This window comes from Scyliorhinus canicula, chromosome 14, assembly GCF_902713615.1.
Source record: "Scyliorhinus canicula chromosome 14, sScyCan1.1, whole genome shotgun sequence".
NCBI classification, from domain to species: Eukaryota; Metazoa; Chordata; class Chondrichthyes; order Carcharhiniformes; family Scyliorhinidae; genus Scyliorhinus; species Scyliorhinus canicula.
Window position 1 is genome coordinate 160,045,537 of NC_052159.1, and position 18,384 is coordinate 160,063,920.

Below are 18,384 nucleotides of genomic sequence, written 5' to 3' on the forward strand. Positions count from 1 at the left end.
ATTCCCCACTGTATTCCACTGCTATGTTCCCCACTGTATTCCACTGCTAAATTCCCCACTGTATTCCATTGCTATATTCCCCACTGTATTCCACTGTTATATTCCCCACTGTATTCCACTGCTATATTCCCCACTGTATTCCACTGCTATATTCCCCACTGTATTCCACTGCTATATTCCCCACTGTATTCCACTGCTATATTCCCCACTGTATTCCACTGCTATATTCCCCACTGTATTCCACTGCTATATTCCCCACTGTATTCCACTGCTATATTCCTCACTGTATTCCACTGTTATATTCCCCACTGTATTCCACTGTTATATTCCCCACTGCATTCCACTGCTATATTCCCCACTGCATTCCACTGCTATATTCCCCACTGTATTCCACTGCTATATTCCCCACTGTATTCCACTGCTATATTCTCCAGTGTATTCCACTGTTAAATTCCCCACTGTATTCCACTGTTATATTCTCCACTGTATTCCACTGCTATATTCTCCACTGTATTCCACTGTTATATTCCCCACTGTATTCCACTGTTATATTCCCCACTGTATTCCACTGCTATATTCCCCACTGTATTCCACTGCTATATTCCCCACTGTATTCCACTGCTAAATTCCCCACAATATTCCACTGTTATATTCCCCCTCTAATCCACTGCTATATTCTCCACTGTATTCCACTGCTATATTCTCCACTGTATTCCACTGTTATATTCCCCACTGTATTCCACTGTTATATTCCCCACTGTATTCCACTTCTATATTCCCCACTGTGTTCCACTGTTATATTCCCCACTGTGTTCCACTGCTATATTCCCCACTGTATTCCACTGCTATATTATCCACTGTATTCCACTGTTATATTCCCCACTGTATTCCACTTCTATATTCTCCACTGTATTCCACTGCTATATTCTCCACTGTATTCCACTGTTATATTCCCCACTGTATTCCACTTCTATATTCTCCACTGTATTCCACTGCTATATTCTCCACTGTGTTCCACTGTTATATTCCCCACTGTATTCCACTTCTATATTCTCCACTGTATTCCACTGCTATATTCTCCACTGTATTCCACTGCTATATTCCCCACTGTGTTCCACTGTTATATTCCCCACTGTGTTCCACTGCTATATTCTCCACTGTATTCCACTGCTATATTCCCCACTGTGTTCCACTGTTATATTCCCCACTGTATTCCACTGCTATATTCCCCACTGTATTCCACTGCTATATTCCCCACTGTATTCCACTGCTATATTCCCCACTGTATTCCACTGCTATATTCCCCACTGTATTCCACTGTTTATATTCCCCACTGTATTCCACTGCTATATTACCCACTGTATTCCACTGCTATATTCGCCACTGTATTCCACTGCTATATTCTCCACTATATTCCACTGCTATATTCCCCACTGTATTCCACTGCTATATTCCCCACTGTATCCCACTGTTATATTCCCCACTGTATTCCACTGCTATATTCCCCACTGTATTCCACTGTTTATATTCCCCACTGTATTCCACTGCTATATTCCCCACTGTATTCCACTGCTATATTCCCCACTGTATTCCACTGCTATATTCCCCACTGTATTCCACTGCTATATTCCCCACTGTATTCCACTGCTATATTCCCCACTGTATTCCACTGCTATATTCCCCACTGTATTCCACTGCTATATTCCCCACTGTATTCCACTGCTATATTCCCCACTGTATTCCACTGCTATATTCCCCACTGTATTCCACTGTTATATTCCCCACTGTATTCCACTGCTATATTCCCCACTGTATTCCACTGCAATATTCCCCACTGTATTCCACTGCTATATTCCCCACTGTATTCCACTGCTATATTCCCCACTGTATTCCACTGCTATATTCTCCACTGTATTCCACTGCTATAGTCCCCACTGTATTCCACTGCTATATTCCCCACTGTATTCCACTGCTATATTCTCCACTGTATTCCACTGCAATATTCCTCACTGTATTCCACTGCTATATTCCCCACTGTATTCGACTGCTATATTCCCCACTGTATTCCACTGCTATATTCCCCACTGTATTCCACTGCTATATTCCCCACTGTATTCCACGGCTATATTCCCCACTGTATTCCACTGCTATATTCCCCACTGTATTCCACTGCAATATTCCCCACTGTATTCCACTGCTATATTCCCCACTGTATTCCACGGCTATATTCCCCACTGTATTCCACTGCAATATTCCCCACTGTATTCCACTGCTATATTCCCCACTGTATTCCACTGCTATATTCCCCTCTGTATCCCACTGCTATATTCCCCACTGTATTCCACTGCTATATTCCCCACTGTATTCCACTGCTATATTCCCCACTGTATTCCACTGCTATATTCCCCACTGTATTCCACTGCTATATTCCCCACTGTATTCCACTGCTATATTCCCCACTGTATTCCACTGTTATATTCCCCACTGTATTCCACTGCTATATTCCCCACTGTATTCCACTGCTATATTCCCCACTGTATTCCACTGCTATATTCCCCACTGTATTCCACTGTTATATTCCCCACTATCTCAGACTGCCTGAGATCGACACAAAATCAAGTCTGATTCAAAGTGTTGTGGTGGGATGCAGTGATGGTCTGACTCCATTTCTGACCTTTGGAAGATTATTCTTCCTCATCCCGTTTCAAATTAGGGTAATTAAAATCCACTATAATTATCACCCTCCCTTTCCTTGATGCAGTCTGTATTTGTTCAAATAATTTCATATCAATTTCCTCCTCGTCCGCAGTGGATACCAATTCCCAACGATTAGTTTTGTAATCTTTGTTTTCACCCAAACTGGCTCAGATCAACCATCAAACAAAGCTACATTCTCCCAAGCCGCCCTACCTTAGTTATTCTCAGCATTCTACTTCACGAGTATTTGCCCCGTAATGTCTACCTATCTTCCTCCACTTGTAGCATTTGACATTCACTGTAAAATCCAATCTCTCAATGTCCTAATAATCACATCAATTACTTGTAAAGCTCTATTTACATTTTATTCCTTACCTTGGATAACACTCCATTCCAGATTTTTGTAAACAATGATATTAACCCTTCATTATTTTGTTATTATTTTATTATTATATCATTTATATTCATCAATCTCTTAACCTCCTATTTAGGTTAAGATCTAAAGAAATATTTTGCAATTAAACAGCATTTTCCATGACCTTGAGACACCCCAAAGAGTTTCACAGCCAATGGAGTAGTTTTGAAGTGTAGTCAGTTGTGTGAGGAAGCGCAGCAACCAATTTGTGCTCAGCAAGGTCCCAGAAACAACGATATGACAATGAGCAGATAATCTGGGTTTTGGTTGGTGAATAAACATTAACCAGGTGCCAGGGAGCGCTCCCCGACTCTTCTTCAAAGCGGGCCATAGGATCTTGGGCCACATTCACCTGAGGGGGTCGACGGGGCCTCGTTTGATTGGCTCTCACAAACGTCAGCACCTGTGATACTGCAGCACTCCCTCAGTACTGTCCTGGAAGTGTCAACCTGGATTTTACATTCTGGTCGCTGGAGTAAGATCTGGACCCATAACCCACCAATTCAGAGATGAGTGTTGGCCCCTGAGCCACAGCTAACATATTTTATTTGGAACAATGAAATATTAGAAGTAAAGTTCCCGGTCTACAGGAAAGAACACAAAATAACAATCAAACAACTTGCTCGAAAGCTCTTTGTTAGGAGAATTCTTCAAGTGACCTGAGAATCAACTCCTTCCCTGGGATTCTGTTCCACATTCATTATCCCATGGGATAAATGTTTTTCTAATTGTTAAATAGCAGGGTTATCTTTTGTAACCAGAACCTCTCAGTCATGAAAGAAGCATAAAGAAGTCCCACTTACTTACCTGCAAAATACTGGATTCCCCCTCCTACTGGCACATTGATCATAGATGGTGGGGGAGGGGCATAAGGTAATCAGGTTGCTATGGCTGCACCACCTTTTGCAGTTTTCCCTCACGCTTGGCCCCTGAAGCTACAGAGGAACTGACAGAGCTGGTCTGCAGTTTGCTGCAAAAATCCATCCGTTTATATAATTAGTGCAACCATAAATAAGACCATAATTTACTTTGTTTATGATTTATTATTTATTTGTTTCGGATTTATTATTTGTGAACATGGTTCACTTTTTTCATTTGGGAAAACCCATAATTTTGCAACAGAGACAACAGGAACAGTTTTAAAAATATTTCAGTAACATTTACTTGCAAGTGTCTAATTTGGAAGCGCCCCTCCCAGTGTGGGTCACAGATTAGCCTGAGAGGCCAATATCTGACCTGTCCTTGCATTTAATAACACATTAACCTGTAAACCTCTTTGATGCCAAAGTTAAACTGAAGCAAACGATGTTGAGAATCCATCTTTGTTCATTAATTATCATGTGAATGAGTTGGGAGGACACATTCAGCAATAATAAAACAACTCGATCCCTCCTCGTCTCCCTGTACACATATCAATGTTTTAAAAATCCTGAGATGTGCAATATAAATTTTGACGTGAAGATATAACAAAGAAAAGTTCAGACAGGGATTCCAGATCCCCAGTATCGATGGATACTATTTTTCTTCTTCATCTTAATCTCTATCCCTTTTGTCATCCAGAGAGCCCAGGGTTTGTTTGTTTGCCCTGATTTGGGCTAATTTGACTTTACAAAAACAATCTCTTTTCTAAAGGCAGCCCATTGTAGCTCCTGCCCTTTTCTCTGCCAACCTTGATTCCAGGTGATCTGAGGAGGATCCATTTTCACCTCATTGAGGTTGGCTTTCGCTAGTTAATCACTTTTACTCTGGATTATTCCTTGTCCTTTTCCATAACCAACCTAAACCTTATGTTGTAATGATCACTGCCCCCTAACACTGTGAATCTGTCTCCTAAATATTTCCTTACTGACACATGATCCTTGTGGACCATTTTATTCCCTAGAATTTACTCTACCGAGGCCAATACTGTGAGGGTGGCGACTCCAGTGGGAAACCTGGAGTATGATGAATGGAGTGCTGGTGCCCAAGGTATGGTTCAGTCTGTGATGACCATGGCTGAGGACCTCAACATCATGTCCCAGTCACTGAGGGACATGTCCCAGATTGAGATGGACACTACCGAGGTTCTCCAGAGCATAGCCCAATCACTGAGGACCATCGCTGAGGGTGCCGACACCATGGTGCAAACAATGGTGGAGCCTCCAGGACTGGCAGAGCCAGATGACTCAGACACCTCTGAAACTCACTTACTCTGCTCTTCCATCCCATTGAGTCCCCCAGGGTATGACGGAAGAGGAAGCACTGGAAGCCAACCCAGGGCCTGCCACCAAGGAGGCAACAGCTGTCTCCATTCTCCCAAATCCCTCCGCCCTGACACCGGCGCACGTTAAGGGTAGCGGACAGAACAGGGTGGCACAGCGATGCCTGTGACACTTGTAAGTAGGCTGGGGCCTTCCGGGTCCAGGCCCTCCAGGGGACGTCTGCCAAAGGCTTCAAAGGTCACAGGGCGGGGAAAGCAGCAGCTGCCTCCGCCTGTGATGGACATCCTGGGGACACACCTAGAAACAAAAGATCAAGAAGAATGAGGAGAACTGAGTGGTCACTCTGGAGGCTATTTGCAGCTAGTGGAAATGGGAATGTAAAATGTTCACTATTATGTCACACCTGATAGATGTACAGCCTCCATCACGTTAATCGTCACAGTAGCCCGTCCGCACGCCCACCCCATGTTTCCCTCCGCTTCCCTCACCCCCGCCTCCCGGGCACAGTGGTCCAAGATCAAAGCCCCCGGTGCAGACCCCATTCAGAGGGTGGGTGTGAGGCACTGACAGCAGAAAGACCGGGTTTGGTATAAACTGAGGATAACCTGAGCTTCCCACCCAGCGAGTGATGGTCACTCTCCTGCCTTGTCCAGTGACCCACTGACAGTGCCCACACAGGCCCATCACCCTGGGGCAATGTTGCACAGACCCTTGGAGGGTGGTCAGGGAGGGGGTGGTGTGATGGGGGGGGGATGAGGAATGGGCAGGGGAAGGGTTGGGCGGGGATTGGGGGCAGGGGATTGGGGGAAGTGGGAATTTGGGGAAGGAAGAAATTGAGGGGAGGGGGGATTGGGGGAGGGAGGGAAATGGGGCGGGGGTGGGATATGGGGGGTGATGGGCTGATGGATCCAGCCTCATCCTATAAGAATCTGGAGATGATGAGGGCCACCCTGGCCCTCCTGGCATGTCAGACCCTTACCGCCGCCAGTCCACCACCATTCGGTTCCTCCTTGGGCTCATTCTCCAGCCCTCTTGGTTTGCCTCCTCCTCAGATGAGGCCACATGCCCCTTCTTTTTCTCCTCCAGCACGTCACTCCTCTGCTGTGCTAGGTCGGGAAACCCTCTGGGGGATGTACTGCAGGGGACCACCAGAGTGGTCCAGGCAGAGGAACTGCATTCTCAGTCGTCCGATGCACAGCTCAATGACAGCACGTGTGGCAACATGGGCCTCGTTATAATGGGTCTCCGCCTCGGTCTTGGACATTCACCCAGTGGGTATCCCTTGTCCCCCATGAGCCGACCTGGCATCCTGGAGTGGTTCTTCAAGATGCTGGGGATCTCCGAGTTCCCCAGGATGTGCCGGCTGCGCACGCTCCCTGGGTAATGTGTACGCACGCTCCCTGGGTAACGGGTACGCATGCTCCTTGGGTAACGGGTACGCACGCTCCCTGGGTAACGGGTATGCATGCTCCCTGGGTAACGGGTACGCACGCTCCCTGGGTAACGGGTACACACGCTCCCTGTGTAACGGGTACGCACGCTCCCTGGGTAACGGGTACGCATGCTCCTTGGGTAACGGGTACGCACGCTCCCTGTGTAACGGGTATGCATGCTCCTTGGGTAACGGGTACACACGCTCCCTGGGTAACGGGTATGCACGCTCCCTGTGTAACGGGTATGCATGCTCCTTGGGTAACAGGTACACACGCTCCCTGTGTAACGGGTATGCATGCTCCCTGTGTAACGGGTATGCACGCTCCCTGGGTAACGGGTACGCACGCTCCCTGGGTAACAGGTACACACGCTCCCTGGGTAACGGGTATGCATGCTCCCTGGGTAACGGGTACGCACGCTCCTTGGGTAACGGGTATGCACGCTCCCTGGGTAACGGGTACGCACGCTCCCTGGGTAACGGGTATGCACGCTCCCTGGGTAACGGGTATGCATGCTCCCTGTGTAACGGGTATGCACGCTCCCTGGGTAACGGGTACGCACGCTCCCTGTGTAACGGGTATGCACGCTCCCTGGGTAACGGGTATGCACGCTCCCTGTGTAACGGGTATGCATGCTCCTTGGGTAACGGGTATGCACGCTCCCTGGGTAACGGGTATGCATGCTCCCTGTGTAACGGGTATGCACGCTCCCTGCGTAACGGGTACGCACGCTCCCTGTGTAACGGGTATGCACGCTCCCTGGGTAACGGGTATGCATGCTCCCTGGGTAACGGGTATGCACGCTCCCTGTGTAACGGGTATGCATGCTCCCTGTGTAACGGGTATGCATGCTCCCTGGGTAACGGGTACGCATGCTCCCTGTGTAACGGGTATGCACGCTCCTTGGGTAACGGGTATGCATGCTCCCTGGGTAACGGGTATGCACGCTCCCTGGGTAACGGGTATGCATGCTCCCTGGGTAACGGGTATCCACGCTCCCTGGGTAACGGGTATGCATGCTCCCTGGGTAACGGGTATGCATGCTCCCTGGGTAACGGGTATGCACGCTCCCTGGGTAACGGGTATGCATGCTCCCTGGGTAACGGGTATGCACGCTCCCTGTGTAACGGGTATGCACGCTCCCTGGGTAACGGGTATGCATGCTCCCTGGGTAACGGGTATGCACGCTCCCTGTGTAACGGGTACACACGCTCCCTGGGTAACGGGTATGCAAGTTCCCTGGGTAACGGGTACGCACGCTCCCTGGGTAACGGGTATGCACGCTCCCTGGGTAACGGGTACACACGCTCCCTGTGTAACGGGTACGCACGCTCCCTGGGTAACGGGTACGCATGCTCCTTGGGTAACGGGTATGCATGCTCCCTGGGTAACGGGTACACACGCTCCCTGGGTAACGGGTATGCACGCTCCCTGGGTAACGGGTATGCATGCTCCTTGGGTAACGGGTATGCACGCTCCCTGGGTAACGGGTATGCACGCTCCCTGGGTAACGGGTATGCATGCTCCCTGTGTAACGGGTATGCACGCTCCCTGGGTAACGGGTATGCATGCTCCCTGTGTAACGGGTACACACGCTCCCTGGGTAACGGGTATGCACGCTCCCTGGGTAACGGGTATGCACGCTCCCTGGGTAACGGGTATGCACGCTCCCTGGGTAACGGGTATGCACGCTCCCTGGGTAACGGGTATGCATGCTCCCTGGGTAACGGGTATGCACGCTCCCTGTGTAACGGGTACACACGCTCCCTGGGTAACGGGTATGCATGCTCCCTGGGTAACGGGTATGCATGCTCCTTGGGTAACGGGTATGCATGCTCCCTGGGTAACGGGTATGCATGCTCCCTGGGTAACGGGTATGCATGCTCCCTGGGTAACGGGTATGCATGCTCCTTGGGTAACGGGTATGCATGCTCCCTGTGTAACGGGTATGCATGCTCCCTGTGTAACGGGTATGCATGCTCCTTGGGTAACGGGTATGCATGCTCCTTGGGTAACGGGTATGCATGCTCCCTGTGTAACGGGTATGCATGCTCCCTGTGTAACGGGTATGCATGCTCCTTGGGTAACGGGTATGCATGCTCCTTGGGTAACGGGTACACACGCTCCCTGGGTAACGGGTATGCATGCTCCTTGGGTAACGGGTACACACGCTCCCTGGGTAACGGGTATGCACGCTCCCTGTGTAACGGGTATGCATGCTCCCTGGGTAACGGGTACACACGCTCCCTGGGTAACGGGTATGCATGCTCCTTGGGTAACGGGTATGCATGCTCCCTGGGTAACGGGTATGCATGCTCCCTGGGTAACGGGTATGCATGCTCCCTGGGTAACGGGTATGCATGCTCCTTGGGTAACGGGTATGCATGCTCCCTGGGTAACGGGTACACACGCTCCCTGGGTAACGGGTATGCATGCTCCCTGGGTAACGGGTATGCACGCTCCCTGGGTAACGGGTACACACGCTCCCTGGGTAACGGGTATGCACGCTCCCTGGGTAACGGGTACGCATGCTCCTTGGGTAACGGGTATGCACGCTCCCTGTGTAACGGTACACACGCTCCCTGGGTAACGGGTATGCATGCTCCCTGGGTAACGGGTATGCATGCTCCCTGGGTAACGGGTATGCATGCTCCCTGGGTAACGGGTACGCACACTCCCTGGGTAACGGGTATGCACGCTCCCTGGGTAACGGGTATGCATGCTCCCTGTGTAACGGGTATGCATGCTCCCTGTGTAACGGGTATGCATGCTCCCTGGGTAACGGGTACGCACGCTCCCTGGGTAACGGGTATGCATGCTCCCTGGGTAACGGGTATGCACGCTCCCTGTGTAACGGGTATGCATGCTCCTTGGGTAACGGGTACGCACGCTCCCTGTGTAACGGGTATGCATGCTCCCTGGGTAACGGGTATGCATGCTCCTTGGGTAACGGGTACACACGCTCCCTGGGTAACGGGTATGCATGCTCCCTGGGTAACGGGTATGCATGCTCCCTGGGTAACGGGTATGCACGCTCCCTGGGTAACGGGTATGCACGCTCCCTGGGTAACGGGTATGCATGCTCCCTGGGTAACGGGTATGCATGCTCCCTGTGTAACGGGTATGCACGCTCCCTGGGTAATGTGTACGCATGCTCCCTGTGTAACGGGTATGCACGCTCCCTGGGTAACGGGTATGCACGCTCCCTGGGTAACGGGTATGCATGCTCCCTGTGTAACGGGTACACACGCTCCCTGGGTAACGGGTACGCACGCTCCCTGGGTAACGGGTATGCACGCTCCCTGGGTAACGGGTATGCACGCTCCCTGGGTAACGGGTATGCACGCTCCCTGGGTAACGGGTATGCACGCTCCGTGGGTAACGGGTATGCATGCTCCCTGGGTAACGGGTATGCATGCTCCCTGGGTAACGGGTATGCATGCTCCCTGGGTAATGGGTATGCATGCTCCCTGGGTAACGGGTATGCATGCTCCTTGGGTAACGGGTATGCATGCTCCCTGGGTAACGGGTATGCATGCTCCCTGGGTAACGGGTATGCATGCTCCCTGTGTAACGGGTATGCATGCTCCCTGTGTAACGGGTATGCATGCTCCCTGGGTAACGGGTATGCACGCTCCCTGGGTAACGGGTATGCACGCTCCCTGGGTAGCGGGTACGCACGCTCCCTGGGTAACGGGTATGCATGCTCCCTGGGTAACGGGTATGCATGCTCCCTGTGTAACGGGTATGCACGCTCCCTGTGTAACGGGTATGCATGCTCCCTGGGTAACGGGTACACACGCTCCCTGGGTAACGGGTATGCATGCTCCCTGGGTAACGGGTATGCATGCTCCCTGGGTAACGGGTATGCACGCTCCCTGGGTAACGGGTACACACGCTCCCTGGGTAACGGGTACGCATGCTCCTTGGGTAACGGGTATGCACGCTCATGTGTAACGGGTACACACGCTCCCTGGGTAATGGGTATGCACGCTCCCTGGGTAACGGGTACGCACGCTCCCTGTGTAACGGGTATGCATGCTCCCTGTGTAACGGGTACGCATGCTCCTTGGGTAACGGGTATGCACGCTCATGTGTAACGGGTACACACGCTCCCTGTGTAACGGGTATGCACGCTCCCTGGGTAACGGGTATGCATGCTCCCTGGGTAACGGGTATGCACGCTCCCTGGGTAACGGGTATGCACGCTCCCTGTGTAACGGGTATGCATGCTCCCTGTGTAACGGGTATGCATGCTCCCTGGGTAACGGGTATGCATGCTCCCTGGGTAACGGGTATGCACGCTCCCTGGGTAACGGGTATGCACGCTACCTGGGTAACGGGTATGCATGCTCCCTGGGTAACGGGTATGCATGCTCCCTGGGTAACGGGTATGCATGCTCCCTGGGTAACGGATATGCATGCTCCCTGGGTAACGGGTATGCATGCTCCCTGGGTAACGGGTATGCATGCTCCCTGGGTAACGGGTATGCATGCTCCTTGGGTAACGGGTATGCATGCTCCCTGGGTAACGGGTATGCATGCTCCTTGGGTAACGGGTATGCACGCTCCCTGGGTAACGGGTATGCATGCTCCCTGGGTAACAGGTACACACGCTCCCTGTGTAACGGGTATGCATGCTCCCTGGGTAACGGGTATGCACGCTCCCTGGGTAATGGGTATGCACGCTCCCTGGGTAACGGGTACGCACGCTCCCTGGGTAACGGGTATGCACGCTCCCTGGGTAACGGGTATGCATGCTCCCTGTGTAACGGGTATGCATGCTCCCTGGGTAACGGGTACACACGCTCCCTGGGTAACGGGTATGCACACTCCTTGGGTAACGGGTACACACGCTCCCTGGGTAACGGGTACACACGCTCCCTGGGTAACGGGTATGCACGCTCCTTGGGTAACGGGTATGCATGCTCCTTGGGTAACGGGTATGCATGCTCCCTGGGTAACGGGTATGCACGCTCCTTGGGTAACGGGTATGCATGCTCCCTGTGTAACGGGTATGCACGCTCCCTGGGTAACGGGTACGCATGTTACCTGGGTAACGGGTACACACGCTCCCTGGGTAACGGGTACACACGCTCCCTGGGTAACGGGTGCGCATGTTCCCTGCGTAACGGGTACGCATGCTCCTTGGGTAACGGGTAAGCATGTTCTCTGGGTAACGGTTACGCATGCTCCCTTGGTAACGGGTACGCATGCTCCCTGGGTAACGGGTACGCACGCTCCTTGGGGAACGGGTACGCCTGCTCCCTGGGTAACGGGTACGCATGTTCCCTGGGTAAAGGGTACGCATGCTCCTTGGATAACGGGTATGCAGGCTTCCTGGGTAACAATATTCACCAGTGTCGATCCGCAGCGGCTGCCCTCATGTTGCTGGTGGTAACCGAGGGGGGCAGACGCTGGAGACGGCAGCAGCAGCAATGCGGGCTGGAGGCAGCACCCCATGTGCAGGGGCCGCCGCACACCCCGAAGATTCAGCCGCCCATCAGACTGAGGAAGCCCCAGAAGTAGAGGCCAGCGACGACCCAAGGTGTACAGGCGATGTTGGTTATTCAATGAACTGATGGAAACCATGTGCCGCAGAAGACTGTGTCTCAGCAGGGCAATAGTGTGGCACCTGTGCCACACCCTCCCGGGCTTGGCACGCATGTCGCCCTGAGAGCACCAGGGCATCAGGAAATGCTCTACAATCACCCTTTGGCCATGAGAGCACTTCCCAGTGCTGAAGCCCAGCTTTTGAGTGTTTGATTGTTGGCTGCTGCCTCTATGGTGCTGACGTTTCTCGAGTTCAGGCAAAGTGTTCAGGCACCAAAGTTTGTTGGACATGGAGTGTACGAATTATCCCCTGAGACACGGCATGTGCACCCTCGAGGAAGCACTTGGTAGTTGAGAATATAGTCAACAGAAACAAAGATTTGAAAATCAATTACATAACATTCCACATATCCCACTAACCATTAAACAACAAGGAAACGTTCCCGTTCCATATTGGTATGAATACAAAGCAAGTGCAGCTCATTTTCACAAAAACAAACACATGTATCACCCTCACAGGTTCCTTGACAGAAATAGAGGATAATCCACGGAATGTGTTATCATGTCCAGAACTATGTCTTCGAAATGACCTGTCCATTTCTGTGTTACTTGTTCCCCGTTTCAGTGCCATTCTCCGTCCAGAAGCCGTAGCTGTGCAGGCTCCTCCCACACGGCCCAATCTCACCACAACCAAATCCTGGCATCCACATATACCACCGGTGTCCAAGGTGCAGTTGAACATCCCTGACTTCCAGCGTGTTTAACCCGCGGTGATGTGCCAGTTACATGCAGCACTCACCACATCAGCAACAAAAGCATCAGCAATCTGCAAAAGCATTTCTTCAACAGTGTCATCAGGTGGCCCATTTAGATCAAGGTCGTGCACCAGGTCCACAGCATCTTACTTCAAACCGGATTGCCTTCTGGATTCACCGGTCCTTCTGAGCCCGGCGTTCCAGGTCCCAGGTATCTGAGAAAAAATTGTCCTTCTTTCCGGCTACAGAGAAGGAAGGAAACGGCAACAGCAGCCTCCAGGCATCTGCAGCCACCAGCAGGAGCAGCAGCAAACACAACCTGCAGCTGTGAAGTGCTCATGTCACTAACGAGGCTAATTATTAATTTAAAATAGCTTTCAGCTGTGAAGCTAGAGGCTGCTCACAGTCAAAGGGAGTGAAACGGAATTTCAGGATAGAAGCAGCAGCAGGGCACTGACCTGGAAGCTACACCTGTCATGTTACACCAATCAGAGAACACTTCCACTATTCCTCTGCCACCTACTTCTGACCTATCCAATTGCTAATCCATGTCAGGTGATTACCTCCAAATCCATAAGTTTTTGCCAAAAGTCTGCTGTGCCGATCAAATGCCGACTGTGAATCCATATAGAAAATATCTCAGGCCACTCCCTATCTATCATACTGGCCATATCAAACATTGAATTAGTTTAGTCAGACATGAGTGAGAATCACAAATTAATGCTGACTTTTTGATGAACACATTGAATTTATCAACTATCAATAAGCAGTCATTCAAAGAGAAATAGTTTTTCTTACGCTGTGATTGACAGGGTAATTGTTTCCAGACAACCAGGTGTCTGGATTGTTTCTTTTCATTTCCCTTCATGCTTGAATGCATCTCGAGTACCAGCCAGTTAAAACAGTGGGAAAAGGGAGAGGAACTTCAGAAGAAAAAAACACAAGAACATAAGAACTAGGAGCAGGAGTCAGCCATCTGGCCCCTCGAGCCTGCTCCGCCATTCAATAAGATCATGGCTGATCTTTTTGTGGACTCAGCTCCACTTACCCGCGCGCTTACCCTTTACTGTTTAAAAATCTACCTATCTTTGCCTTAAAAACATTTAATAAGGTAGCCTTAACTGCTTCACTGGGCAGGGAATTCCACAGATTCACGATCCTTTGGGTGAAGAAGTTTCTCCTCAACTCAGTCCCAAATCTGCTCCCCCTTATTTTGAGGCAATGCCTCCTTGTTCGAGTTTCACCCACCAGTGGAAACAACCTGTCCGCATCTATCCTATCTATCCCCTTCATGATTTGATATGTTTCTATAAGATCCCTCCCGCATCCTTCTAAATTCCAATGATTATAGCCACAGTCTACTGAGACTCGCCTCATAAGCCAATCCTCTCAACTCCAGAGTCAATCTAGTGAATCTCCTCTGCACCCCCTCCAGTGCCAGTACATCCTTTCTCAAATAAGGAGACCAGAACTGTACACAGTGCTCCAGGTGTGGCCTCACCAGCATCCTATACAGCTGCAACATAACCTCCCTGTTTTTAAACTTCATCCCTCTAATGATAATAATAATAATCTTTATTGTCACAAGTGGGCTTATATTAACACTGCAATGAAGTTACTGTGAAAACTCCCTCGTCACCACATTCTGGCACCTGTTCGGGTACACAGAGGGAGAATTCGGAATGTCCATATTACCTAACAGCACGTCTTTTGGGACTTGTGGGAGGAAACCAGAGCACCTGGAGGAAACCCACGCAGACACGGGGGAGAACGTTCAGACTCCGCACAGACAGTGACCCAAGCCGGGAATCGAACCTGGGTACCTGGCACTGTAAAGCAGCAGTGTTAACCACTGTGCTACCGTGTTGCCAAGTAATGAAGGACAAATTTCCATTTGCCTTCTCAATTACCTGCTGCACCTGCAAACTAACGTTTTGTGATTCATGCTCAAGGGCACCCAGGTCCCTCTGCACAGCAGCATGCTGCAATTTTTTACCATTTAAATAATAGTCCATTTTGCTGTTATTCCTATCATAATGGATGACCTCACATTTCCCAACATTGTACTCCATCTGCCAAACCCTTGCCCACTCACTTAAACTATCCAAATCCCTCTGCAGACTTTCAATGTCCTCTGCACACTTTACCAATCACCTTAGTGTCATCTGTGAACTTTGACAGAGAATACTTGGTCCCCAACTCTGTGTAAATTGTGAACAATTGTGGACCCAACACTGATCCCTGAGGCACACCACTAGCCACTGATCGCCAACCAGAAAAACACCCATTTATCCCCACTCTTTGCTTTGTGTTAGTTAACCAATCCTTTATCTTATGCAGCAGCATTTTGTGCAGCACCTTGTTGAATGTATTCTGGAAATCAAATACACCACATCCACCAGTTCCCCATTGTCCATCATAATGTTGTCCTCAAAGAATTTGGTAAAGTAGTTAAACATGACCTCCCTCTCATGAACCCATGCTGCCTCTGCCCAATGGGACAATTTCTATCCAGATGTCTCGCTATTTCTTCCTTTAAACTAGTTAAAGGGGGAGAGGCCTCAGGAGAGGTTTGTAAAGTTTCCAGAACAAGTAGTAAAACAGAGGTATGGAAAGTGGCAGGAATCTAACTTCAGGTGGAGCAGATAAGGGGACAACTATGGGGGGTGTCAACGCAGGACTGAGGGTGTTCTACCTAAATGTGCGCCGTATACGGAACAAGGTAAATGGGATGGTTGCGAACATTGAAATTGGCCGGTACGATGTTGTGGGCATCACAGAGATGTGGCTGCAAGGGGATCAGGACTGGGATATACATATCTAAGGATATGTGTCCTATCGAACGGTCAGGAAGGTGTTGGAGGGTACAGAGTTGTCTTATTAGTAAGAAATGAAATCAAATCAATAGCAAGGAACGATATAGGGTTGGAAGGCATTGAATCTGTGTGGGTAGAGTTGAGGAGTTGTAAAGGAAAAAGACCCATTTGGGAGTTATGCACAGGCCCCCTAGCAGAAGTCAGGATGTGGGGCAGAAAATAAATCAGTAGATAGAAAAGGCATGTAAAAAAGGCAACATTACAATAATCATGGGGGACTTAACATGCAGGTAGACTGGGAAAATCAGGTTGGTAGCTGATCCCAAGAAAATGAATTTGTGGAATGTCTAAGAGATGGTTTTTTGGAGAAGCTTGTGGTAGAGCCGACTAGGGAACAGGCAATTCTGGATTTGGTGATGTGTAATGAGGCAGACTTGATTAGGGAACTTAAGGTGAAGGAACCCTTTGGGAGCAGTGACCACAATATGATAGAATTCACTCTGCAGTTTGAGAGGGAGAAGCTGCAATCAGATGTAACGGTATTACAATTAAATAAGGGTAACTACAAAGACATGAGGGAGGAGCTGGCCAGAGTTGATTGGAAAAGGAGCCTAGCAGGGAAGACAGTGGAACAGCAATGGCAGGAGTTTTGGGGGGTTATTCTGGAGGCACAATTTAGCCCAAGGAGGAGGAAACATGCTAAGGGGGGGTCAAATATCCATGGCTGTCGAGGGAAGTCAGGGACAGCATAAAAGCAAAAAAAAAAGCATACAAAGTGGCGAGGATTAGTGGAAAGCCAGAGGATTGGGAAGCCTTTAAAAGTGAGCAGAGGACAACTAAAAAAGCAATAAGGGAGGAAAAGACGAAATATGAGTGTAAGCTAGCCAGTAATACAAAGGAAGATAGGAAGAGTTTTATTTAATATATAAAAGGTAAGAGAGAGGCAAGAATGGGCATTGGCCCACTGGAAAATGTGGCTAGAGAAGTAATAATAGGAAACAAAGATACGGCAGAGGAACTGAATCGTTACTTTGCATCAGTCTTCACAGTGGAAGACACCAGTGGCATAACAGAACTTCAAGAGTCAGGGGCAGAGGTGAGTGCAGTGGCCATCACTAAGGAGAAGGTGCTGAGGAAGCTGAAAGGTTTGAAGGTGGATAAATCACTTGGACCGGATGAACTACACCCCAGGGTTCTGAAGGAGATAGCTGAGGAGATTGTGGAGGCATTGGTGCTGATCTTTCAGGAATCACTGGAGGCAGGGAGGGTCCCAGAGGACTGGAAAATGGTTAATGTAACACCCCTGTTTAAGAGGGAGGGAGACAGAAGACAGGAAATTGTACGCCGGTTAGCCTGATTTCGGTTGTTGGTAAGATTAGAGTCCATTATTAAGGACAAGATTGTGGAGTACTTGGAACTGCATGATAAAATAGGGCGGATTCATGAAGGTGAGGTCATGTCTAACAAATCTGTTAGAATTCTTTGATGAGGTAACTAGGAAGTTATACAAAGGAGAACAGGTGGACATGGCCTATTTGGATTTCCAGAAGGCCTTTCACAAGGTGCCGTATAAGAGGCTGTGAAAAAAGTTAAGAGCCCATGGTGTTGGGGATAAGGTACTGGCATGGATACAGAATTGGCTGCCTGGCAGAAGGCAGAGAGTGGGGATAAATGGGTCTTTTTCAGGGCGACAGCCGGTGACTAGTGGTGTGCCTCAGGGGTCGGTGTTGGGACCACAACTTTTCTAAATATAAATTAATGATCTGGAAGAAGGAACTGAAGGCACTGTTGCCAAGTTTGCAGATGATACAAAGATCTGTACAGGGACAGGTAGTATTGAGGAAGCAGGGGGGTTGCAGAAGGACTTGGACAAGCTAGGAGAGTGGGCAAAGAAATGGCAGATGGAATACAATGTGGAAAAGTGTGAGGTTATGCACATTGGAAGGAAGAGTAGAAGCATAGACTATTTTCTAAATGGGGAAAGGCTTCAGAAATCTGAAGCACAAAGGGGATTAGGAGTCTTAGTTAAGGATTCTCCTCAGGTTAACATGCAGGTTCAGTTGGCAGTTAGGAAGGTAAAAGCAATGTTAATATCAATTTCAGATTATAAGACCCGGGATGTACCTCTGAGGCTGTATAAGGCTCTGGTCATAGAACATAGAACATAGAGAAATACAGCACAGAACAGGCCCTTCGGCCCACGATGTTGTGCCGAACTTTTGTCCTAGGTTAATCATGGTGTCCAAAATTCTATGATAATCTAAGGGCAATTTATCATGGCCAATCCACCCAACCTGCACATCTTTGGACTGTGGGAGGAAACCGGAGCACCTGGAAGAAACCCACACAGATACGGGGAGGATGTGCAGACTCCACACAGACAGTGACCCAAGCCAGAATCGAACTTGGGACCCTGGAGCTGTGAAGCAATTGTGCTATCCACAATGTTCCGTGCTGCCCTTAAGAACAAATTAATCTACACTCCATTATTCTACCATAATCCATGTACCTATC